At 40.0% G+C, this 27152-nt stretch overlaps 1 protein-coding gene across 1 annotated transcript in view; it reads right to left on the bottom strand.

The window, feature by feature from the left end:
• Positions 1 to 1798: 1798 nt before the first annotated feature.
• The window catches only part of hoxc10 (homeobox C10), a 219035-nt gene continuing 193681 nt past the window's right edge, over positions 1799 to 27152 (bottom strand). Inside the window, exon 4 of the mRNA XM_062971624.1 lies at positions 1799 to 6850. The gene's annotated coding sequence lies outside the window, so the exon portion shown is untranslated. The remainder of the gene's footprint in view (positions 6851 to 27152) is intronic.

Below are 27152 nucleotides of genomic sequence, written 5' to 3'. Positions count from 1 at the left end.
ATCTGCTCACCCACAGAAAACCATATTTAATAATTTAGAGCTGATGTAGTCTATCCAATGCAATCTTATTAATATGCACCCCAAATAACCTCATGAACAGGCCTAAAAAATAAGACATCAAGGCGCCCCATCTTCCAGGTATCATATGGAACGGCTCCGCTCAGGGGAGGGAGGAGGGGGAGAAGCAGCAGTTAGGAGGCTTGTTTTTGCGCCTTTCATGGGTAGTCAGCCTCTCCCCTCCCGACATCCCTGTTGCCTTGGCACTATAAGCGGGTTTCACGAGACCAGTCACTCTTGTTGCAACGGTGTAATAACAGTGAGGCCGAGGACCATATTTAGTTCTTGTGGACCACTGATGTTCCATGGACCACAAGTTGGGAATCTCTGTTGTAGAGACTAAGGTTGCAATATCATTAGCTAGTATTTATTACTAGACAGAGTCAGTCCAAAGCATTTTGTTGTTTGAGGCAAAGGACAACTTGGGGCCCTTCCACACAGCCATATAACCCAGAAAATCCCACAATACCTGTTTTGAACTGGGTTATCTGAGTCTATACTGCCATATATTCTACTTCAAAGCAGATAATGTGGGATTTTATTCAGCTGTGTGGAAGGGGCCTTGGGGTCTCCTAACATTCCATGTCCTGAGGCCAAATAGAGTGGTAGTAAAATCTTATTCCAAAAGAGCCTATGGACTGAATTCCCAAAACACGTGAGGATGGCAAGCTAGCTTAGGCTCCAGGAGACAATGTATGGTATCTGGAGCTCTATCTTCTAGCCTGACATTGCTCCAGCAACCACACTATCTTGAAGCAGTTGCCTCATTCAGCCTAATTGTAGGGCTGGCTCTATTCCTGCAGATGCAAAATACACAAAGGCAATGCCTGTGCTGCTTTGAAATGCAAAACCTCACATCCAGTTGAGGTGATTGCTCATCCAGAAATCCACATGCATGTTTTCTTTTGTAAATGATTAAATTCCTTCTCAGGGCCGCAATTATGCTAACAATGACATTATGAAGCTGCTGGAGAATGACCCTTAAATCAAATCAGAAAGTTTCTCCCTTCAAGAAAATTGTATCTTGTCAGAAAGCATGGCACAAAAAAAATACATTTAGAGTAGATTGATCCACCGAGGAAGTCAAATCTATGACCCCCCCCCCCTTTCCTCCAGTGACTGTGAATTCGGTGGCTATTTTTTTATTTAAAAAAACCAAACAACAAAGATTATTTATGGTTTATTTTAGACACCAGATCATTTGATGCTTGTTTCATCAATTTGTCACTGTTTTTATTGTCACCAATTGCCCATAACTGGAGTGCATTTAAAACAACATTGATCTTGATATTATGGTGTCATAATATGACAGTAATAGTTGTAGCCTGCTCAGGAAGCCCAGTTGCTAAGATGGATGGCTTTCACCGTACCAATTATATTCTGTCCATCTAAGTGATAAAGAGAGTGTTGGAGGCATTCAATAGACAAATTAGATATCTTTTCCAATTATTTCTTTTATTTTATAAGGCCACATGTTTGATTAACAACTTTTTACTTCTCTTATTAGCCAACCAACACTGTAGATTTGCTCCATGCGTTTTAATTTTACGGATGTAATGAAAGATATTGAAAACATCCACAGAGCTGACAAATCTCTCTCTCTCTCTCTTTCCCTGTAATTTCTTTTTATAGATCATGGGCGTCTGATTGTTTCTCTTCTAAGCTGAATAGAAATCTAAGGACTTTTTTTCCTTTGGCAATGGGAGGAGTAAGAGAATGAAAAAATACAAAGAGGCCAGACTTGTTTCCCTTCAGTACTTGCTTAGCTTTTATTTGGAATTACAACACACATAAAAACATCTGGGAAGAAATGATAGTAATGAAATTAATTTGTTGCAGAGGAGCTCCAACAAATGATTCAAAAGCAATGATAAGAACATAAAAATAATCTCCTCTTCTTAATAGCCATTAAATGAACATAAAAAGGCAATTGTAGAATTTATACAAATAAATTAACAGGCTTGGGCTAAGGAGATGAACTTCCATGGAGATCGCAGCACTTCTTTACTTACAAACTGACAATCAAAATGAGAGAAGAGCACTTCTTTGCTTGTTCTGAATGCTGATGGATTTGCAGCTGGCCTTATTTTGGAGGAGGCTGTCTCCACTGAGCCCAACTCAGCAGTTTCCATCTCAAAAGGATTCTGTATGATGAGAAAAGGTGCTGTATGATGAGAAAAGTCACTAGAAGAACAATTGGGTGAACCTCTCAGTCTGGTCACCAAGGCATTCCCCACCCCCACAAATGTTTTTTCCCCTCTGGCCTATGTTCATCCTGCTACATTAACAGAAATACCTTATAACAGGACAGATTGTCCATCTAGCCTAATACAGCCATCTCTGACCTGGCAGTAGTATTGTCCAGGATGTCAAAGAGAGGATTTCCCTTCAATTGCTATCTCTTTCTTTTACATGGAAGTACTAGGGGTTTAACCTTGAGATTTCCCTTGCAAACTACTGAGATATATTCTCTCCTACATTCTTTACTTAAGACTCATCACACCGGAGCATGGATCCACTTTAAATCCGGTTTCTGCCTCCTGCAGAATTCTGTGGTTTTTGTAGTTTGGTGAGGCCCAAGAGCTCTTTGACTGAGCTGTTTAAAGGCCCCTCCCTAAAGAAGATTTAAAGTGGATTTAAACTCTAGTGTGATAAAGTCCCTTAGGCCCCTTCTACACTGCCATAAAAAATACAGATTATCTTTTTTTGAACTGGATTATATGGCAGTGTAGACTCATATAATCCAGTTCAAAACAGATAATGTGGATTATCTGCTTCAATAATATGGATTATATGGCAGTGTAGAAAAAGCCTTTGTGAAAAGTCACTCAGAAAGAAGAGAAGGGATTACAGCAAAGTGATTTAAAGTTGTAAGTCAGTTTCTTTTCATTCTTTAGACTTCTGGTTATCATACAACTCTTATCAAGTCTATCTTGCATAGGCAACGGTGAGACATTGGTGAGTCCCCTGCATTGTGTGACGTAACATTGTTACATTTCAACAATATGTATTATGGTCCATAGACCCATCAGTGAACAAATAGTCGTTAATAAATTCTCCCATCTCATTGTAACTTCAGGTTATCAGTCTAGATCTGATTCATTTCTGTTCTGACCATTTTCTTTTACTTCTGACCCTTTTGGGCCTTGACAACAGACTCTTGATCCCTGGTCATGTTTTGGACTAATGCTAGCCAGGAAAGTTACAGTCTTCAATCTGGCTTCAGTGCTTCATAGTTTTGGGTACTCGCTACAGCCTCTGCTGAAACATGTTTACATAGGCTGAGTTGTTTAGTGCATTTAATGGTTGATGTTTTCACTTCATCAATTAATTAACTTTCTTAAATCTTATATTTATATTTTATTCATGCTTTTTATGTTTTTAATTTGTACTGTTTTAAATATGTTGATTGCCACCTTGAGGCAGGGTATAAAAATAATAACAAATCACATAATCATAATGGATAGTTGCCAAATCTGTGAGTGTAAGATCCCTGTGTGCTGGAAAGACTGGAAGCACTGGAACTGTTTGTTCCAATCCATCCTCTATAATTCAGTTCTGCCAACTTAATGTCCTTCAGAAGTTCCATCCTTCCTAACAAGTGAATGTGACAGATAGGAACCGTGGCTCCTGGAAGCTACTTGAAATGTCATGCATTGTGTGTTTAGTTGGGGATAAATCCTTTTCTGATCAGTGGTACTTATTCCCAGGTAAGAGTGCTTGTGCTAAAAAAGAGCCATGCCTCCAGTTATCAGTGAATTGAATACAAGTTTTACAGTCAAACTGGGCCATGAAAACATACCTGCATATGCACTCATTTTCAGTCAGAACCCCAAACAAACATATAGGGTACAAGCAGGGAATGCTTACTTGAACTGATATAAAAGTTCAGATGGACGTGGTTTAGTTGGTTTTCTTTTAACATTTTCATGCAAGGATGGTGTTGTATTTAGGGACTGGTGAGCGAAGAGGCAAAATCCAGGTAATGTATAACATTTATTGCCTCAAATCTCATCAACAGTAAAGTATGCATCGGTGAAAACAAGTTTCTAGATTTCAATGGGAACTGAATCATAAGGCACATTCCTTGACTTGTAGATTGGAGGGGAAAGCCAAAAAGGACCATGATACCTAAATAGGGTGGAGCAATATTAAGGAGGATGTATTCTAAATTAAGGGAGAAAAAGAAGAAGCAATAGAGTTATTAAGCTCTTAGGAATTTCAAGGGAAAAACAGACAGTCTTGCAGAGCATTCTGACCACATCTACATATAACAATAACAAGCTGAAATGTAAGGTAGAAGTTCAATATGACTACTTTTTATTTGATCCTTGCTTATTAATTTTTCATTATGACTTAATGAGTCATAATGACTACTTTATCATGATTGGCTCACATATTTCCAGTATCCTCTTTTCATGTGTTAAATGTGTTATAAGCTGTTGCTAGGTAGATTTCTCTAAACTGCTATACAGTATTTTTTTTTCGTGTCAGGAGCAACCGGAGTTGCTTCTGGAGTGAGAGAATTGGCTGTCTGCAAGGACCTTGCCTAGGGGACACCTGGATGTTTTGATGTTTTACCATCCTTGTGGGAGGCTTCTCTCATGTCCCCGCATGGAGCTGGAGCCGATAGAGGGAGCTCATCTGCGCTCTCCCCAGGTGGGATTCGAACCTGGCAGCCTTCAGGTCAGCAACCCAACCTTCAAGTCACGAGTAAATATACAGTATATGTAAGTGTATGTATGGTTCAGGGCCAGATGGTTGAGAAAGACATCTGGATCAGCATTGTGTCTTTAAAAAATATCTGCCTTCATTTCACTGATGCCTCCATTCCTGAACCCAAGTAGGAAAAAGCATACATTCCTTTTAATCACTGAGAGCCAATTTGAATCCGTTTGGTCTCTTTCACACTTCACAATTATAGCATTATTATTCCACTTCATCTGCCATGGCTGCATTTCATGGAGTCCTGTGACTTGTAGTTTGGTCAGATGTTCTCTAAAGGCTCCTTCTTGAACTGTAAATCCCAGGGTTGCATAGGAATGCAGCTACAGCAACTGTATTATTGTGTAGTGCAGAAAAAAAAATCACAGGTGAAACTAAGAGTGCAAGGCATACCTACCCATTCTTAGAGGATGTTTTCATTCTTCTATTTTAGTGGTTCTCAACCTGTGGGTCCCCAGTTCTACAACTCCCAGAAATCCCAGCCAGTTTACCAGCTGTTAGGATTTCTAGAAGTTGAAGGCCAAAACATCTGGAGACCCACAGGTTGAGAACCACTGTATAATAAGGATTTTTTAAGATAGCATTATCTTCCCATCATGAAGCTTCATGTTTGGTAACTAATTCTAAGTTGTGTTATACAGTACCCCACCCCCAATCTACAGGGGATATATTTCCAAATTTTAGTATGAAGACATGAAACTGTGGGTGATAGTGGACCTCATTGAATGAATTATTTCCAGCAGAAGTCACACAGGAGGACCTTGGAAATGGTTATAGAGAACACCTCTCAAGGCATCTCTAGGGTCTCTTGCACTATCAACTTCTGGTGGAAGCATACCATAGAGCAAGCATGGCAAACTTTGGCTTGCCAGGTGTTTTGGAGTTCAACACCCAGAAATCCCAGCCAACTTACCAACTGTTGGGAATTGTGGAAATTGAAGTCCAAAACACCTGGAGGGCTGAAGTTTGCCCATGCCTGCCACAGAGTCACACTAGGGGGTTTAGGAAATGCCTAGGGATATAATTCCTAATATAATTACTGGAATGTTGTGCCATCTTACCTCATGCCATTTGCTCTTTTGTTTTGAGACCATCACACTTCTTAGATATTCATGTACAACATCCCCATAATCTCCACACGGAGAATGACTATGAGTCTCCAGTCTGAGCATTAACAAAGTGTGAAGACACAGGAAATATGATCCATCATGCTTCCTGTGTTTGTACACTCATTAGCACCTGGTCCAAACTGCTGACAAGAGTTCTGTGTCATAACTGGATTTTTTAAACAAGAAATCATTTTTGTGAAATGTCATGCCACACAGGCTTGCACATATGGCCTCTATCGACCAATATCCTGTCCCCGCCACATGTGTGGCAGAACATCAGAAGCATTTGCAGAGAGGCAGAGAGGGGAGCACACAACCTTTGATGAGATCACTTGCCGGAATGATCAGGTACAGCCCCAAGGCAGGCGGTTTCACATTCTGTGCGCCACTATGTGAAACTATTAGCTATTCTCCCTGCTGCATTGAGATGTCCAATCCCTCTTTGAAACTTGCTGAAACCTTTCCCCTGTTTGTGATGAATGAACTTTTAATGGAGAGGAATAGGTCGGCTTGTTTTAAGTGAAACGTTTATATGGAAGTGGATGATTTAAACAACTTTGCCTCCATTAAACAAAAAGGAAAGCTAGATCTTAAAACTCTCATTTGTTTCAGAGAGTGTCTGGCCTGGGATAAACATGACATTAAGTAGCCATCTGAGCATTGCTAAAACATACATTTGCCTTCATAATAAAATGTTTTTAAGAGATAGTAATGGTTACCTTGAGAGTGGTTCATATTGGAAGCATTTAAATTAAAAAAAACCAACCCTGTTCCTGAGTTCCTTCAATAACTGTCCATCAACTAATGGCAGCAGCACACCACAAACCGGGAAACCCCAGCAATCCGATTTATTTAGCAGGGATCTCTAAGTCTCATTTAAAAAGAATCATAGTGAATGTTTAACTGTGGAGACTTTAAATCTTCTTGCTTGCTTCCCTGTTGACTCGAATCTGCTGCATCTGCAAAAGAACATGGATACATAAAGGGAGAGATATTAAAAGCAAGAAGGTAAATCCCTAAGGGCTGGATTGTTCATTCAAATATTATCCACAAGGTTTACCATTCGCATTTGCATTCCATATTTATAATGAAAAGGCAGTTATGTGGTTACAAGCACCGACACTGAAGTACTTCCACATCAGGAGGGCAGTGAATCTGCTCTGGGTTTCAGCCCAAACTTTAACCTATAACAGATTCACTTTCCTCACTGGCATGGAAACTACCAGCTCCCAGTGCATTTGAAACCTCCTGAAATGTTAGGTCCGCATCTTTGACAGCTCCTTTAAAGTTTAAACTAAAATCTAGAACAGGGACATCATTCCACTGGAGTGGGAGCCATAAGCCACCACCAATTTCAAAATATGTTGCAATTGATAGTGTGCATATATCATTCCTCCACCTCCTTATCAGATTTCCAGAAAAGACTGTGTAAAAGAAGTGTCTCAAAGTATTCCTGGTAAAGAAAAAGCTTTTATCTCTCTTTCATGTTACTAGAACCTAGGATCATGCTGAAGGTAGGAATGGAATACATCAAACTCCTAAGGAGGAGTGGTGGCTGCCAATCTGGATGGCTATAGAAGAGGACTGGACATATTGAAGGGGGCAAGGCTATCATAGGCTACTTGTTTCAATGCATTATCAGAGGTAGTATATTAGATGATGGGAGTGCAAAGGAGGACACTATAGCACACGTGTCTTCCTTCTGTGGGCTTCTCATGGAGACGTCAATCTTGGTAGACTACTGTGTGATCAGAATACAGGACTAGGTAGGCCTATGGTTTGGTCTGGCATGGTTCTTTATTTCATCTTATGACTGCAAATCTCATTATGCTTACTATTGATTGTAGCTAAATATATTTTGTGGGCCTAGGCCAAAGTGCCCCTCCAATTGCTGTTCATTGTGCAGGATCATAACCACACACAATATCTTACCTCTCTTGCTAAAAGATAAGTGGAGAGGGCAGGGTTTAATCTGAGCTCTAGAACTGGTTTGTTGAATTGGGTTAACTCCGCCTGCGCCCATGTCACTACATCAATTCAAATTAGCAACCATCCTCCCGAGGCCATTTGAAGGAGATCATACAGACTACTCTAAATGCAGATCACAACAAATTTATTCAGAAACAAAGTTCACTGCATTTACTTGAGCTTAGTTACCATCCCAGATGAAAGGTAAGATACGCATCCAATCAAATGATAATTTCCCTGAAAATTATGCCCCAGAGCTGAGTTGGCTGCCCATCCCTTTCTTTGCCATCCTTAATGCTTTGTCTCATAGCAGGGCTGGCTCTATTCATTCTAATGAGGGATAGGAGAATTTTGATCAGTGGTTCCCAACCTTTGGTCCTCCAAGCTTTTGTGACCTCAACTCCCAGAAGCTTTATCCAGTTTGGCCAACTGTCATGAATTTTGGGAGCTGAAGTACAAAATACCTGGAGGAGCAAAGGTTAGGAACCACTGCTCTAAATGTTTTGGACAGGAAAACTTGAAGTCCCGTAGTGTTAGCCAAATAGTTTCCTAGTCCTTTGCTAATCAGGTTCCTAGCCTTTGTCTCCTATGGTCAACAAAGTATCGAAATATTTCGCAAGGAAAAGTGATTAAACCTGTAGTGCTTTCAATGTGTTTCCAGCACTTGTGATGGTTATGTATGTTAATTGGCTTCCTTTCGTTAACCCTGTGTCTGTTGCATGGATAGAATCAAGATTAGGTGAGCTGCAATGAGAGGTGGCTCCCATGAGTTTTCACGCCCAGCTCTCCTCTTTCCTGGAGGAACTAACAAGAGGGAGAGAGAAAGCTGAGCAAGCCAAGGGCTGTTCAGCCAGATGCTGTTAACAGAGCTAATGTCTCCCTGAGATTTATGGCAATGGAGAGGAACTGCCTTACCTCCTGTGATGAATTAAAGGGGGAAAGTAGGAAACTTCCACAATGAGCTTGCAGAAGGAATTTCCTTTTTGTCTGCCCAGAAGGGGGACTCAAGGGAAGAAGGAGAGTCATTTCATAGTTGTAGTCAGATCCCTCCAGCTGCAAGCTATCACCACTACCGCCACCCACTCAGAAGGTTTTGCCTTGGGTCCTTATAAGCAAAATATGTTTTGGGGAGAGGAAAGGGACAGGATGCACTTTCTCCTGGCTCCAGTGGTGGGTGGGGTGAGTCAGTGGACATGTTTCTTAGTGGGGTAATGAATACACGCTAGGTTTTTCCAGACTTTAAAGGCTCTGTCCAGGTATCAAACCCAAACCCAAAACAAAGACAATAACTTAAACGCATTTTGAAAGATTAACTTTTGACATCAATGGTGAAGATGCTCTAATGTAGTGGTTCTCAACCTGTGGGTCCCCACCCGTTTGGCCTACAACTCCCAGAAATCCCATTCAGTTTACCAGCTGTTAGGATTTCTAGGAGTTGAAGGCCAAAACATATGGGGATGCACAGGTTGAGAACCATTGCTCTAGTGAATCTAGTCTCATCTATAAAATAGTTCTCCGAGGTACTGGACCTATTTAAGGATAGGGCAGAGCTTCCTTTAAAATCCAAACTTAAATTATTTCTTCCAAGTATAAATGTCTTGAGTCCTGCATGTTTCCATGAAACCTGTTTTAGCCCTACCCCAATTCATCCTATCTATGTGAACCATGGACATCTATCTGTCCATCCCCAAGCCTCCAGATTGCTTTTATATTGAAATAATATCCTAGCCATTAGGTCAACTCTGGGTTGCTCTAAATGCAGCCTTTCCCCACATCAGAGATAACCTGTTGTTATTGGCTGAGGGGGAAGAACAAGATGGTTTCTTCTGCCTGGGATTCTAGTAGATGTATTCCAAAAGAGGGACTTTTCCAATCATGCATTTAACTCTTGTGTTCTAACATTAAGAATGTTGCAAGATAATGTGATTACATGATTCCAAATACATGGATAAGCATTATTTATTATGTAATGATTATTTAATCACCATACCTGTTTAATTTGTATGCTGAACATATCAGCATATAAGATCAGACTCGGAGGAAGAAGCATGAAAACTGAGGGAACGAGCACCAACTATTTAATATATGGAGATAATATCACACTGCTATCAGAAAATGGAAAGACTTGGAACAATTCCTGAAGAAAGTCAGGGAAGAATGCTCAAAGGCAGGTTTGACTATTAAAGGGGGGGGGGGGTGACCACAGGTGATTTACATAAATTTAAAGTATATTATGAAGACATTGAAATAGTTCAAAATTCTCCAAGCATGAATGAGAAATAAGTCAGAATTGAGGAGAAATCAAAGAAAGGCTGGGACCTGGAAGGGCAGCTATGATGGAAATAAACAAAATCTGGAAGTAGCAAGATGTATGATTGAACACAAAAGTTAGGATGGTTCATGATATCATATTTCCAGAGCCGGCCCTAGATATTTTTCAAGTGTAGGCAAACAGAATTTTGGCGCCCCCCCCCCCCAAAAAAAACAATCACTGAAAAAAATAAAGGAGGGATTAAGGAGAAGCCTATTAAACATCAAATTACATTAAGATTTTACAAATTAAGCACCAAAACATCATGTTTTACAACAAATCAACAGAAAAAGCAGTCTCGACTGCGCCCCGTATGTTTGGCGCCCGAAGCGACCTCTTAATTCGCCTCATTGTTGGACTGGCTCTGCATATTTCCCATTTCTATCTATGGTGTGAAAGCTGGGCAGTGAAGAAGCTGATAGGAAGAAAATAAACTCCTTTGAGATGGAAGTGCTAGAAAGTTCTGCAGATACTGTGGACTGTTTTAAGAAGACAATAAATGGTCCTAGAACAAATTAAATCCAACCTCTCCCTTGAAGGCAAGATGACCAAAATGAAACTGCCATATGTTGGCCATTATGAGAAAACATGACTCACTAGAAAAAACAATAATGCTTGGCAAATTAAAAGGCAGTAGGAAAAGAGGAAGACTTCCTTCCAGATAGTTGGATTTAATCAAGGAAGCCACAACTCCCCATAATCTTCAAGGCCTAAACAAAACTGTTGATAGCACCATGTTGCATAATTTTTTCCTGGTTATAAATGTCATTTTCTAGTTGGTTCCATCATAAAAAAAGTTTATTAAACTGCAAAAACTTTTGTTTTTGCAGAGCATTTTGCTATAGATTTTTTTGATTAATTATCTCATAGAGTCTCAACTAATTCAACATAGTTTGTGGCAACCACAAAAATGAAGTTTCTGGAGTATTACAACTACTTTCAAAGTAAATATTGGACAATTAAACAGGATATAACACTTTCAAACCAGGAACAGATTTTTTAAAATTTTTGTTACATTGTGCAATAGGGTGATCCAAAGTTCTCCCATTCATGTGGTCACCGTAAGTCGAAGTCAACTTGACAGTAGCTAACAAAAACTAATGATGGTTCCCTTTCTCACATGGCTAACACCACATATTTGTGGTTGCCATTATAATACATCTCTTTTTAAAAATCCAAACCATTTTCTTTCCCAAAGAAGTATTTTAATGGTTTCTTTTGTAGTTCTAACTCCAGTATTTCCTTCACAGATGACAGGTCATAAATCTTATTATCCCTGGCAAGTTTTCCCAGTTTTACCAGGCAGTATCTTCTTGAATTCCTCACATATTTAATAAACTATGTCAGTGTTTCTCAAACTGTGGTCTGACAGATGTTTGGAACTTCAATTTCCAGCATTCCTGATCATTGGCCAAGACAGCTGAGGTTTCTGGGAGATGAAGTCTAAAATACTTGGAGGGCTAATGTTCAGGAAACTCTGAGCTATGTGATCTATGACACTGTTTTTCATTCCATTATTTTCCCTATTCTTTGATTAGGTATTTTGCCAAGCACTCACTCCCAATAATCACTAAATTATCTTCGCAAACACAGTACTTCAAATCAGTGCCTCTTGAGGTATACATGCAGGAAGAGAGAGTTTTGTAGTTGACCAGATGCTAAAATCACTTGGTTTTGTGGACCAAGCCTATTTCTGAATGTGAATGGGAGACGAACTGATCTTTCTAGAGTAACAGTGTAGTATCTTTGTTAAGCAGTACAACTTGAAATCTTATATGAGGAGTAAGTCAGAATAAAACCAGCTAATATAATCATGATTCATAAAATTTATAGAATGTTATGATTCTATGACAACAGACCCTTCAAGGAAGCTATATCAAGGAGCCACTTTATGCTAAACTGTACCATCCTTGGGAATGGGTAAGAGTACATATAATAGGGAAAACTCTCTAGATTTGAGCAGTGGTGGTTGTTTCTGCTCCAGATCTTAGTTCAGACTCTAGAGGAACTCTCCAAAGTGCTGAGCCTTAAATAGGTTCTGAATTTTGGCTAGCTCCTTTTGTATACAGGACAAAACCTGGAGAAGATCCAGTGCCCATTGTCATGGTATATACCAGCTGCCATAAGAATATTAGTCCTTCAAAATTAAGAAGCATTCAGAAGACTCACTCCTTAATCAAAGGTGAATTGATGATGCTGACTCCCAGTTCTCCTGAGGGTGTACATGCACCTTACTTCACTAAAGATGCTGCTTTGTTTGGAGGGCTGCTAGAAGACAATCTTGCCTTTTGACAAATGTAAGTCATTTGACACTTGGTCAAGCTGCACAGAACAAGTTCAGATTATATATAAAGAATATTAAGAGAGGAAATGAGCAGGCTTCAAGTTGCCCATCCATCAACAGTGAGAACTTGGGCTAGCATCCAACAGTCTACATCTGCTGGATTTTCCTGTTTCCACCAGCAGAATTCAAAGAGGCGACTCCCACTCCTTCATACAGCCCACTGCATGCCCTAAAAACCTGCTCCAGATGTCTGGAACACCCCCTACCTGCTTCAGAACAAATTTTCAGTGCTATTGGGAGGCTACAGGTGGTGATGGGGGACACACCGATGTTACGATTTTCCTATGAACTTCCATTCTTAACAGGGGTACACCATTGAACCTTGGCTTTGGGCAGCAGGTACAAGTCACCTACTGGACACATTCTGGCGGTTCCACTATCAATGGTGTGGTAAACCCATTCCAGTTATAAATCCAAATTTTGAATATATCCATCCAATAATTTCAGCACCTCGGATAGCTCTTTTAAAGTCTGCACTAAAACATGGACACAGAAAATAGTACCTGCGGCCTCCCTAACTACAACAATTGGCTGGAATTCCCAATTATAGACAGATGCATAACCCACAGTAGCTCATTTGTATTCATAATCCTTATATATTTGATAGCATAGGGATTACATAGGAATTGTAAAAACTTCCCAGTCGAACTTATCAGGCATCAGACACTGTGATTGACAGAGGTCTGCTCTCCTATCACTAAATGCACAGCATTTCTACCACCCTCCTCCAGCAATCTCCAGTGGAAGAATTGCAACAGGGACCCAGCTATACCAAAACCCATTTATAAGAGGGTGCTAGAAACATCAGTTGGCAGAACTCAATTGACATAAAAACAGATTCTTAGTGCTCATAATACCAATTCAAAGTGCTGGTTTTGACCTGTAAAGCCCTAAACAGTTCTGGCCCAATCTACTTGTCTGAATGTATCTCCTCATACGAACTGGTAAGATCACTAAGATCATCTGGTGAGGCCCTGCTCTCGGTCCCACCTGCCTCACAGGCGCGGCTGGTGGGAACGAGGGACAGGGCCTTCTTGGTGGTGGCTCCCCAACTGTGGAACACCCTCCCTGGAGATATCCGACAGGCTCCTACCCTGCTGGGATTCAGAAGGACCGTGAAAACATGGTTATGTGCCCAAGCTTTTAATGAGTAAATGATAAAGTTGACATGGCCTGATTTAAGGATGAAGCATGAGGATCTCGGACGAATGGAATTAATTATATATATGTTTTTAAGGTTTTTATAATATATTTAAACAATTTTATTAATGGATCTGTATGGTTTTGTTTTTATGATTGCATTTTTGGGCATTAAATTTTGCCAATTTTTGTAAGCCACCCTGAGTCCCCTCAGGTGAGAAGGGCGGGGTATAAATGTTGTAAATAAATAAATAAATAAAATCTGCCTGATAAGTTAGGAGGTAGTGTGGTGGCCTAAGAGATACTTCTTGGCTGAGGAGATGATTTAGCATCTCAGTCGTTAGTTCAAAATATTGTTTGCATATATATTTTCACATACCAAGTGTGTAAAATTTCATGACCTCTTTTATGTTTCTGTTTGGGACACTGCCTAAATGCCCATCTTTCTTCCCTTCTGTCAAAGGAAATTCTTATAGAGCAGGCCTATGGACAAAAGACAAGCATCACCTGCTCCTGCTAGTGTTGCAGTTTCCCAGCAATTGGTCTTGTTAGGACCTGGAAAAACAAGACTCTCTCTCCCACCTTCTCAGATGTCCTTGAGGGGAGGAGCTAGGCATTTGCCTGTAGACATCACTTCTGCCTTGGCTTTCCCAGCTTGCTAACAGCAGTGTCATTGAAGGCACCTTCATGGAAGAGGCCCTCCCTCAGGAATGCTGGCTGGCTCTTTCTCTCCTCGCCCTACACGCCCCGTGGTGCAAAGAAAGAAGGACGGATGAATGACAGCCTGATGAGTGACTCCTTTGCGAGAGATGAACTGATAGCAACCCCAGCCTCGCTGATGCACATTTCCTATCACTGCCGGATTCTAAGGCATAAGGCGGGGAAAACAAACACAGGAGGATGTTCAGGGGAAACTTCTGTTTCTGGAGGCTGTGATAACCCGCCTACCAGACATAATGCATGTGCAAACATAGCTTAGCAGTCACCCATTTTGTGCATGTGTGTGTATATTTATATAATTGCTATGCTAATATTTGTTTCTTTTCATTTAGCCATCAGTTTTTAATCCGGCAGAAACCTCATCCAGCCACCTGTATAACTCAAGCTCAAAGAGCCTTCTACCTAGACTTGTCATAAATTGACACATCATTTCCCTAAGGGTCTGGGGATTTAGTCAGAAACCTCTGGTAACTAGTTTAAAATAACTAGTTTTTCGGAATGCTTGTTTCCAGTAAGTACAGTAGAGTCTCACTTATCCAAGCTTCGCTTATCCAAGCTTCTGGATTATCCAAGCCATTTTTGTAGTCAATGTTTTCAATATATCGTGATATTGTGGTGCTAATTTCGTAAATACAGTAATTATAACATAACATTACTGTGTATTGAACTACTTTTTCTGTCAAATTTGTTGTATAACATGATGTTTTGGTGCTTAATTTGTAAAATCATAACCTAATTTGATGTTTAATAGGCTTTTCCTTAATCCCTCCTTATTATCCAAGATATTCGCTTATCCAAGCTTCTGCCGGCCCATTTAGCTTGGATAAGTGAGACTCTACTGTACATTAGATTGTAACTTAATGTGGAAAAAGACTGTACCTTTCATGGTGGAGCTGCAACTGTTTAGTCATTTATATAGTTCATATGTAGTAGTTCCCAAACTTTGATCCTCAAGGTTAAATCCTTGTGCTGGCAGGACTGCTGACTTGAAGGTTGGGTTGCTGACCTGAAGGTTGCCGGTTTGAATCCAACCCGGGAAGAGCGCAGATGAGCTCTCTCTATCAGCTCCATCTCCATGCGGGGACATGAGAGAAGCCTCCCACAAGGATGGTAAAAACATCAAAACATTCAGGGCTGTAGCCAGAGGGGGAGGGGAGTTTAAAAGTTCAACCCCCTCCGAAATATGTCAGGTTTTAAAAAACCTGGTTTACTCATAAATTGGTTAACCAGTTAAAATTTATGAGTAAACCAGGTTTCGGGGGTGGGTTGAACCCTTTCGGGGGGGGGGTTGAATCCTTACCCCCCCCCCCCAGCTATGGCTCTGAGGGTGTCCCCTGAGCAATGTCCTTGCAGATGGCCATTCTCTCACACCAGAAGCAACTTGCAGTTTTTCAAGTTGCTCCTGACATGAAGTAAAAAAAATCCTTGAGGTGTTTTGGACTTCAACTTCCAGAAGCCCCAGCCAGCTTGCCCAATGCTTAGGAACTATGACCATTGGTCAGATCTGAAGTTTAAAACATCTGAAGCATCAACTAAAGGGAATAACTGATTTATAGGGATGTGGATGCACTAAACAGAGGAGAAATATCACATGGTTCAAGTGTTGACTTATTCTATCCTCATCCTCTTTTATGGATATTGAAGTGACCACAAGGGAGACAGGAAGGAATTATATTTTATTTCAACAGCCAATAGCTTATAGCATTCAGATTTTTTTATTAAAAAAGAGATACTCTAGTTACTTTTAAGAAAAAGGGAAATAGAGACTTTTAAACCTATCTCATATCTTGAAACTATAACAGTATCTAATTACTTTTAAATGAAGTATTTCAAGTACTAAAATTCATATCAGACCCAAAACCTACCTTTGCATTTTCAACAAAACTAGTTCCGATGTTGAACAAAAAAGGACCTTGGCTGAATGAAATTTGACAGGCAAGACCTGTTTAATTGTCACTTTTTAAAAATATCATTTCCAATATGTTTCAGGTGGATGAACGAGGAAAACTTTAACCACACTTGGGTAAACAGAGAGAAGGATTTTTGTGCTCAAGACAAACAAGTGACAGTCACAATTATTCTGAATTGAAACTGGGCAGTTCCTAAAAAGAGGGATATTCACTCATTTCCACCATCTGTGAGACATTTCATTTCAGAACTCAGCAACAGTCACATTTCCAAACCCTTTCATAAATCACAGTACAGGTTTGATTCATTCCCATTTCAGTCAAAACTATTTTCTGAATTGTATTCCCAGTACAGAAATAGTTATGCGTGGGAAAGAATAGTGTGACTCCTGAGTAGGTACATACAATTTTTTACCCAAAAAAAAGAAATGTAAAACATCAACAAAAATGAGCAAAACCTGTTATAATCTGACCCAGAAGGGAAGAAATGTTTGAAATTATTCATTCTTCTGTATGAGAATTAAATTACTGTTTGCAAACACTCCAGAGACCTGCTTTAGAATGAGAACTGTGGTGTTTACACACTGCCCAATTATAGCAGTTTGATGCCACTTTAATAGCCATATTTCGATCTTGCAGAATACTGGGATATGCAGTTGGGTGAAGTGCCCAGTATTCTCTGCTAGAGAGTTCTAACCCATTTCCTGTTCCTTCAGAGACTTCTAAGACCCAGGAATCCATATGATTGAGCCATGGCACCAAAATAGATCTACCGTAAATGACTGCAACTCAATTGTGAGGATCATGTATTTGTCTCTAAAGTGGAGAAGAGGGGCAATGGTTTTCCAGTACTCTTGTTTTAATTAAGTGTAGCAGCAGTTATGGGAGACTATAGGAGGAGGAGCTGCTATAGTAACTGCTGTGCTAGAATGCTTCTTAGCTGTTTTGCCCAATCTACGTATTTTGCAAACGTCTCCAAAAACTTAGTCTGGACAATTTGCAGAATTGCTGAGTGCTTCATCTCCACTTGCAGCCCATGTGAATCAGCAGGAGTCAGGAAAATGGGAAATTGAAATCCCAAATCAATGAGAAGCTGAGATACACTGTCTCTAAATGGAGTGTTCCAAGGTACAACCTCATTCTTTTCAGGTCAGTCAACACATCACATTATAGGCAAGAAATAAATAATTAAATTGTCATGTATGGGACAAAATTAAAGAGAGAGAAAAAGATAAATTGCACACAAGGTTGTCTAGGATTTAACAATTTGTTCAATCTTGGTTCTGCTGAAATGAATGCTACCTTCCGGAAGAAAGGGGAAACCGTCTGGTATTAGCCTCTTGGATTTATTCCCATCTTTCCTAACATTTTCCCCTTGGGATACATAAGAAAGAGGCTGGGTTAAATATATTACTGTGCAAATCCAAACAGAGGTGACTGTCCAGCCACTCCAAAGAATGTCAACATTATCTCTCCACTTTTATAAATGTCAGTTTTGTTAGAAATACACAGATGGATATTGACTATTCCCGAATGGACTGTTAAAAGGAAGCAGGTGGCCTTGCAGATGTTGTTGGATTATGTATCCCATCAACCACTGGCTGTATTAACTAGGGCTGATAGGAGCTGCAGTCCAATGGCAACTGGAGGATTGGCCCTTTCTCACTCTAGGGCTGAAAGGTATGGCAAATCAAAAGCTTCTCTAGGGAGTGTCAACAAGATGAATCTGAATACTCAACAGCCACTATGAGAACATATGCCACAGATGTATATATAAGCCCAAACAAGTCCATTTTGGTGATTGCTTTTGGTGTCCAAGAAAGACACCCCAAAGTCAGATGTGCAACAAATGCTTACATTTTGTTTGTAATTGTCGTCATTATCACCACCGTGACACTGTTGTTGAAAGAGTTTAAGTAATACCAGATGGGCCAATTGACAGGTTTCCTTACCAAGGAGGAACACTTCAACCGGTATCTCCAGTTTCTTTGAAAACATTTCTGCTAAAATGGATTTTTACTGTAGTTGTCTTATGCTTAATACTGCTATGTTCTGTTTTTATTTATTTTATTTGTAATCTGTCTCTCATTGCTAACATATGCTCTAAATCCATCCCATCTTGAATAAACTTAATAAATTCTATAGAATTGTTTGTATCTGTGCGTTCAAACCCACCAATTTCAAAGGTTTTTCTTAGGCAAAGAATACTCAAAGGTAGTTTTGCCAGTTCCTTCCCCTGAAATATAAACTATACACTTGACATTCTTTGGCAGTCTCTTATACTAACCAGGATTGTCTTGTCTTAGCTTGCAAAATCAACCATGACCTGGTGCCTTTAGGCTATTTAGGAAACTTAAATGTAGAACTACTTTCCATAAATTGATTCAATGGATTCATTTCTTTCAAAGAATACCCATGAGCACAGATAATTAAATTTAAAAATGAAACATGAAATGTTTTATTTATCAAAATAAATAAAATCAATTAAACTCATTGAGACTGGCAATAGCTATCTGTCTGAAATCCCACAGCATATGTAAGTTTTTCTAAAATCTGAATTCACTGTAGCTGGAGAACTACTAACCTAAATCAAATTGCTAGCCCTAGATAACGTAGAGCCATGAAACCATTGAGAAAAGGGCACATCAGCATTTATGTAAGTTCCATTGATTTAATGGGTCAAGTCTAGTTGAGACTAGCAATTGGATTTTGACCAGGGATGGAAAATGTGCATTCTCCAGAGATGGTACAGCTCCCAGGAGCCAGCATAGACAGTTGTGAGGAATGCTGAGACATCAATACCATTAATATCAGTAGGTCTATATAATCCCTGCTGCTGATTTAGGCCATAACTTCCCATTGATTAGGAAATGGTTGGTAAATGTGAGATAAAGACAAGTTGACAAACGTTCTTAAAGTTTAGGTAAAACGAACAATAGACAAATGAAATGGAAGAAAATTGAAACAATAATTGCAGGAAAAAGAATATAGAGTTTACCCTCATATTGATAATGCCTTCCCCTGTACTAATAGGAAGGAGCAGTTTGGAAGTATTTATTATGTCTGACGTAAGGGTTCTATGGAATTCCATTATGTTAACTGAATTTCATCTTTTTGTGTTTATTATAATGATACCACCACCCTGGCCCCATTCCCCTTTTCTGAGCTGCATTTTAAATAAGGATTTGAGGAGAATTGGAGTGAAGAAACTGATTTTCTCATTAACAAAATAAGTTAGGAAAGCTTGGTTCTAAATCTGCAAAGAATTCCATTGCCATTAAGGAAGACGCGGCAGAAAGGAAAACAACTGAACTGTTTTCAAAATCATTATAATACTCGCTAACATGCTTTTTGGTGACTCAAATGTTAGTCTTGTTTCTAGGTATATTAGACCTGCCGATTCCAAAACTGGTAGAAATTTTCCCCTATCAGCTCTAGTTTTTGAGATAAAGAACATAAGCCACCTAGCAGTCATCATCTGCTCACCTATAAAAAACCACAATAACCATATTAAAAGAAACTAGAGTTGATGCCGTCTATCCAAAACAATTTTCTGAATCAGCTTTGCAAATAACCTCAGGCCTAAAAACCAAGACACCAAAAAAAACTTGTTGGGAATTAATACAGATGCCTGTGATTTCTGGATCTCCTTGGAGATGGTTATGAAGTCAATCATGATGCATGCCTGCACTTCAGAACTTTCCACCATGTCAGTTTTTGGAACTCAAAACCCCACTTGGTTCTGCTGGTAATAGAAAAAGAGAGTAGTGCCAAACTCCGGGCATACTAGCTGCCTATAGAACCACTTTTGACCTTCTGGGTCACTGTTTTTATAGGTTTGACCTGGTGAAGTAGCACCAGGGACTGGAACAAAACTCATGCCTTCATCTTCCATCTTCTTAGACCAACAGGTTCTCTGACGCTGACTGAGCCTTCGTGTCTCCCTTTATTGAGAAAACCTGGATCATAATATTAAATAAAGTCTGTTTATTTCACCCAGTAATTAATAAGGGAATGGGAAGACAAACAACTCACCCGCCTGTTGCTAATTAACGTGGCGTTATAAGGACGGCATTGACACTGCAGGGAGCCCAGGCGCCTGTGATGCTTAATGAATGCTATACAACCCTTAGTGTTATTTAATTTAATAGGAGAATTAATATCAGGATGGAAAGAAATTGCCTCTGCTCTGCAGATTGGGGAGGGGGGAAGAGTGGGATGCCACATTCATCTTGCTTTTTATGCCGAGCATCAACCCACCGAGTGAGCCTCTTAAAGGCTATTTGATTACACAGTAATGGGCATATTTGGCCTGGTGGCAGTCAGCTAGAGCAAAGGCCCGTGCACCTTTGATAGCAGAACAAATGAAATACACACGTAACCCTTCACCCACCGCAATCCACTGATAAAGTTCCCCAGTCTTAATTCGATCTGTAAAGATTAGCCCAGCAATAAAAAGTATTACAAGGCTGACGTCCATGGAGTCTCCCAGGGCATTTGATAAATGGCTTTATGACAGTAATAGGAGAATTAGAATGCGACATTAAAATCCACCCCCTGTTTAGTCAGGGCTAAACTTTACAAAAGCAAGGCAGAGGCGCCGCACGGGCTCCTGGCGCATTTGCAGGGTAGCTGCAGAGTCGTCTTGCCATCCTTGCTGTGGTAAGCGAGGCCAGTGTGCCAATAAATAATGTGGATTTATCAAACCAGCTGTCCTATTTATTTATTTAGTAGCACTGTTATCGTTGTTTGCTCAGCTCTTGTGGCCTGGCATTGAAACACATCATTTCCACACAAGAGGTTCTCTTATTCTATTTTTACAGCATGCTAAATAGGTCTTTCTATTGTGCCGCATATTATCCTAAGTGATGCTCATTCTTGGATGACTGTATCATTTTCACAAGCCTCAGTGTAGCTCCAGAGCATTTACAATGTAATGATTTGACTACTATCAGATTATATTATCCACCAAATGACTCTGCTTACACTCTTGGCATTCTGTTGCTAAATTAACGTCCCTAGGATGCAAGCATGCTGCTAGTCACAATACAGGAACTGGGATTATTTTATTTTTCTGGAGAGGTGGGAAATCTTTTTTGATACTTTACACCAGTGACTGGGATCAAATTTTTGAAAGGAAGTCATTCTCTACCCCCCGGTTATGTTTTGAGATGTTAGCAAGCAGAAGGGCTTCAAAACCTCATCCCACCTCTGCAGCATCACTTGGTTGGTTCATATGTACATATCACTAGATTCCTCTTACCACTGAATAATTATTGTGCAAGTGAGATGATAGGTGACAATGTGGTGCCTCTTCTGGTGAAGTTTGACTTTTAGTGGTCAAGCACTGAGTGTGCACATAGTAAAAGTGCCCCTTGCTGGAGATGAAGGTACAGTGCACAGGCCAGGTTGTTGACAACGGGAGCTTCCCTAAGCCCTTTTAGAATAATTCCCCATATTAGGGGGGGGGGGGGGGGCTGTACATGTAGACATCTAGTACTGCAAGGAGAAAGGCAATTATTTAGCACAGTGGTTCTCAACCCGTGGGTCCCCAGATGTTTTGGCCTTCAACTCCCAGAAATCCTAACATCTGGTAAACTGGCTGGGATTTTTGGGAGTTGTAGGCCAAAACATCTGGGGACCCACAGGTTGAGAACCACTGATTTAGCATGTTCCTTATAGTGCTGGGCTCCTAGTGATAGGGAGATACTGTCTTTTTAAACATAGGGAAACTTTTACAAATGTATTGCAAATCTCAGGTTTAAAATTTTCCACTCCAAAATGTCAACCTCTTTGGATTCTACCACCACATTTACCCCATGTTCTGTTGCATTATATGCAGTAAGGTTAATATTGGGAGAAATGGAAACAATCACTGGAGGGAACAAAGAATTAAAATGTATCCAGGTATGGGAAGCAAAGGCCAAACAGAATTTTTTAAATTTTGCAGTTTATGTGGGGCTGCCTTTGAAGACTGTTCGGAAGCTTCAATTAGTCCAACGGGAGGCTGCCAGGTTAATAACTGGAGCGGCGTACAGGGAGTGTACTACTCCTCTGTTACGCCAGCTCCACTGGCTGCCGATTAGCGACCGAGCACAATTTAAGGTGCTGGCTTTAGCCTATAAAGCTCTAAACGGTTCCGGCCCAGCTTATCTTTTCGAACGTGTCTCCCGCTACGACCCACCTCGAAGCTTAAGATCATCAGATGAGGCCCTGCTCACGGTCCCGTCAGCCTCACAGGTGCGGCTGGTGGGGACGGGAGACAGGGCCTTTTCAGTAGTGGCTCCCAGCCTATGGAGTGCCCTCCCCATTGGAGTCAGGCAGGCTCCCTCCTTCCTATCCTTCCGTAGGAAGATTAAAACTTGGTTGTAGGGCCAGGCTTTCGAATAAGAATCAGCAGCATTACTTACTATTATGTACGCTGGAACTCAATTGACAGACCCAGTCTTTTAAACTTGAACACGCCTATCTGTATTTTATAATGCGTTTTATGAATGTCTTATGTAAGTTAATTTTTTAACTGATTTATAGTGTATTGTACAGTTTTTATATGTGTGTTTTATTGTAAGCCGCCCTGAGTCCCCTGTTAGGTGAGAAGGGCGGGATATAAATATTGTAATAAATAAATAAATAAATACTTTCACCCCACTTTCTACACACAATTGTTTTCCTCGCTTTCACTGTAATTATAGATAAAAGCACAATAAAAAAAATAAAAAATAAAAAATTTAATAAATAAATAAATACCTTATTTTACATTCCTTCTATTTATATTTATTTTATATTCCCCGGTAAACCCTCAAGAAAATCTCAAGACATTCACTAGCAGTGGCCATTTCTTTAATCTTTTTACGCTTGTTCTTGTCCTCCTTTCTGAAACTTAGTAGCCAGTATGACACTTTTATGATAAGCAAATGTATGCTGATGATTGGGTTGGGTTGAGTTGGCTTTTCCACAGCATACTGCTGTTGAAGGTTATGTTTCCATTGCCATTTTACAAATCTAGGTTCTTTTTAAAGAAATCTAGAAACTGCAATAATATTTGTAATGTTCTGTTTCAACACCTTGATGTTCATGATGCTATCACTTAGTTTATTTCCTTCTGTGGCTCATAATTTTGTCATTGAACAGATTTTTTTTTACAGTAAACATTTGAAACAAGCAATGGAACATAAAAAACAAAAACCCCACCCATCTCTCATCTATGTTCTGCTTCCTTTACATGTTGTAAAACACAACAGTCATCATACAGCTTTTCAATCGTCAATCAGTGAGGAGTGCTGTAACAGAGTCTGTAAATCTGTCTATTTTACATCATTGTTGAAATAAGTGTGCAGACATGTTTTTTTTTTTTAATCGTAATGTTTCAATATCATATCATTGTCCCAGGTATTCAGTGCACCATGTCGGTATTTTATAGGCTTTCTTTCTGAATTTTCTATTGCCAGCTACAAATGCCCAGTTCAAAATAACTTGGGCTTATCTTCTCTACAATTTTCTTTCTTGTCACCATTCAATGGAAGCCTTTCATGACATCATAGTGTTCTATGGAGCTGGCATTGTTGCATTCCAGGTGCTTCCAAGCATCTTGAATTATTGCCATCAGATTGGTCAAACAGTAAACATAAAAGATTTGTGTTTTTCATTACTGAAAACTGCTCACACAGTTTTCACACATACTTCTTTCCCCTCCAAAAAAAAAGTATGCCTTCAGTACAGACAAGAATTCTAGAATGCTGGCAGAAGTGATAGCCATCTTGTTGTTATGTGCCAAGTGCATCTTTGTATTCAATTTCCATAATTTTTTAAAAAGGGCAAAAGAGACTTTGCCTTCTTGGCGAAGAATCTAAACTCACTATATATCTTGAGGATAACATCAAAACCCCAAGCCTTCATCACATAGTTACAGCAATTGGGGATTATATGACATTTGCATTCAACTTGCTATTTTGTGGTGATAAAACTGCTTTAATTTTGGATACACTCGTTTGTATTTCCCAAAATTTACAAGAGGTGTTGTAAGGTATATACACTATTAATGCTGAGACCATTCTCCCATAGAATATTGGAGATCCATATCATAGTGCTCTGCTTATCTCATCATTATTATTTTACAAATAAAGCGGGCTGAATCTAATTCCTTCTGTCACTGAAAAATAATATACCATTAATGGGAAGAATTTTGGGGCATTCCTTGCTGGAAATGTTGGGCTTCAATGAACAAAACTGTACATTATCCAGCTTGTTGATCAAATGTTCTAGTGATTTTGATACTAAAATGTTTTAGGTCTTTCTGCTAGGCTGGTGTGTTTTTCCCCCGAAGGTTTTTTTTTAAAGAAATAATAGAATCACAAAAATTTGGAAACATTTAAGAAATAAAATCTTGTCCTCTGCACTGTAAATGATAGAAAATACTGTGGGAAAATTGCCCTATTTTAACTATTGTCACCTGCTTTTCATAAGATTAATCTTTTTTAAAGAAAAAAATGAGGCTGCTGGCATTTTTTCTGTTTTTCCTAATTCCTCGTGTTTTGTGATTGCATCATCATGACTTCTCATTGCTATTCTTCCCCAATATTAATCTCAGGGAGATCCTGGAAATCAAGGTCAATTTTTGGGCTCCAGGTCAGATCTGGGTGGTTGTCAGTTCTCCTGAAAACAGTCATTCCAGGTCAGATTTTGAAAGTTGGGAATCTAATTGAGCTTATGTCAAATCCTTCTCTTAAAAAACCCCCACTAAAATTGCCACTCTCACCATCCTTTGTACATATGGATTCCATTTATGAATGGTGCATTTTGTGAGGAGAAAAACCATATGTCTATCTAAATTTCTGCTTTTCCCCCCCTGGAAACCTGAGCAGTAAAGGCTGGGTGCTAGAGTTTGGCCCAAATCCCATTTCATCTGTTTCTTTTGTGATTTTGTACCGTTCCATCCATTCAGATGGCACGGAACGATACCACCCCCTCCAGAACAAAAGAAACAGCGAAACGGCAAAAAGGGGGAATGCTAGCCATTTGGTCAGCTGATTTTTTATGCTTGGCTGTAGGCCCTGGCTGGCAGGGCCTGCAGTCAAGCACCGAACACTCAATGCTCATAGACCCTGCAGGCAGGGCCTACAGCCAAGTGCCGGGCGATCGATGCTCATAGACCCAGCTCACAGATCCTGGCAGGTCCTGGTGCTTTGCCGCCCAAAGCCCAAAAAATCTTTGTTTTTTTCCAGATTTTGGACAGAAAAGCTCATTTGTATAGGCGCCATTTTCTGTAAACGGTGGATGGAAATGGGGCCATATGAATGGTACAAATAGAAATGGGTAATGATGTCAAACAAATGCACAAGATTACTGGGTCCATTGTGGTTAGAGGAACCAATCTGAGCATAACCTTGCATGACACACTGCAAAGGTAAGGGCGAACATGTGGGATATACCTGTGGCTCTGCTCTGTGCTTTCTGATGTATTCTCACCTGAAGCAATGGTTGTGGAAACCTTAGCCTTCCCAGTATTTTATACTATAACCTTCATCATTACCATCCAGTGTGACCCATGATAAGAAATTGTGCAAGTTGTAGTTGAAAACATATGGAATGTCAAAGGCTGCCAAATCCAAGTTGACTGCCTTCCACAATCACTTCTCTCTGCCCATCCCACTGTTTGGATTTCTAATAATGCTCAAATAAATGGGAAAGGTTGCAAGATGAGCCAATGTTGACAGTGTCAGCATGCACGTGACATTCAGAAGTATATTGCTTCTGAATATGGAGGTTCCAATGACACCTGTTGACAAATCTAGATGAGTGGTGGAGAGAACTTTTGAACGAGCAAAAGAGATTGAAACTAACATGGTAATGGTTTGGTGGGAGTTGCTTGGGGGAAAACAACTATTTTTTGAGCTTTGAAATAATACCTTTGTGTAGATTAGCATTCAGAAGCACCAGCTGCTGCCTGCGGAGCAGTTTATGAGAAAAGGCTGAGACATGCCCCCCACATATGGCTCCACGCTGCGCAAACATACTGCCTCTCTTTAGTGTCATGGTGGTGGAACACTTCAGCTTGTCTATGAAGCCAAATCCACCTTTGTGTCTCATGATAATTTGAAAACAATTGGGTTCGGAGATACAAAGTGCAACAATGTGCACAAAAATGCATGTCAGGGTTATAGGAAGTAACATTATTCCCCTCTCAAGTGTCAGCGGAGGCTTCTGTAGTAAGCCATTTGCAAGCTGTGGTTATAGTTTTGTCCATTAGTGGAAGGCAGTGGGAGGAGGGAAAAGAGGAAAGAGAGAAGGGCTGCTGAAACATTCATTACTGAAATTCTGAAACTGCAATGGACCAAGGATCCCTCCTGACCTTTCCATCATGCTAGATACAATTGAGTTAGTGCTGAGTTTTGATTTAATTCCAGGAATGGAGTTGTAATTTGCTTATAGATGTTTCCCTGCAAGTGCATGCATCAGGATATTGTGGGGAGGTAGGGATGGATGCATGAGCAATGCTCATTTTGTGTCTGACATTAACAGCAGGCCTCCCCCACCCTCAGGAATAGAGGTGCCACCCGACTGAGCTTTCTGTTTGTTTCTGAATTATATAAGATACAGATTCCATTTGGAGAGCTTGCAAACTCTTTGACCTGGAGAAAACCAATACAGGCAATCCCCAAGTTACAGACAAGATGGGTTCTGTGGGTTTGTTCTTATGTTGAAGATTTTAAAAAGTGTGGCTTGTTGTGGAAACAAGGATTGGTAATAATGCTTCGCTTGAGACACCTGTTCTCTGTGATCACTCTTTCAGGAGTGAATTTCTCTTCTGAGGGGTAGATTTCTCTCACTTCCTGTTGTATCACCCCTGTTCTTAACTATGAGTCATTTCTAAG

This window comes from Anolis carolinensis, chromosome 2 (assembly GCF_035594765.1).
Source record: "Anolis carolinensis isolate JA03-04 chromosome 2, rAnoCar3.1.pri, whole genome shotgun sequence".
In the NCBI taxonomy this organism is placed as follows: domain Eukaryota; kingdom Metazoa; phylum Chordata; class Lepidosauria; order Squamata; family Dactyloidae; genus Anolis; species Anolis carolinensis.
The sequence above is the reverse complement of the archived record's forward strand: the minus strand, read 5'-3'. Positions and strand labels throughout refer to the sequence as shown.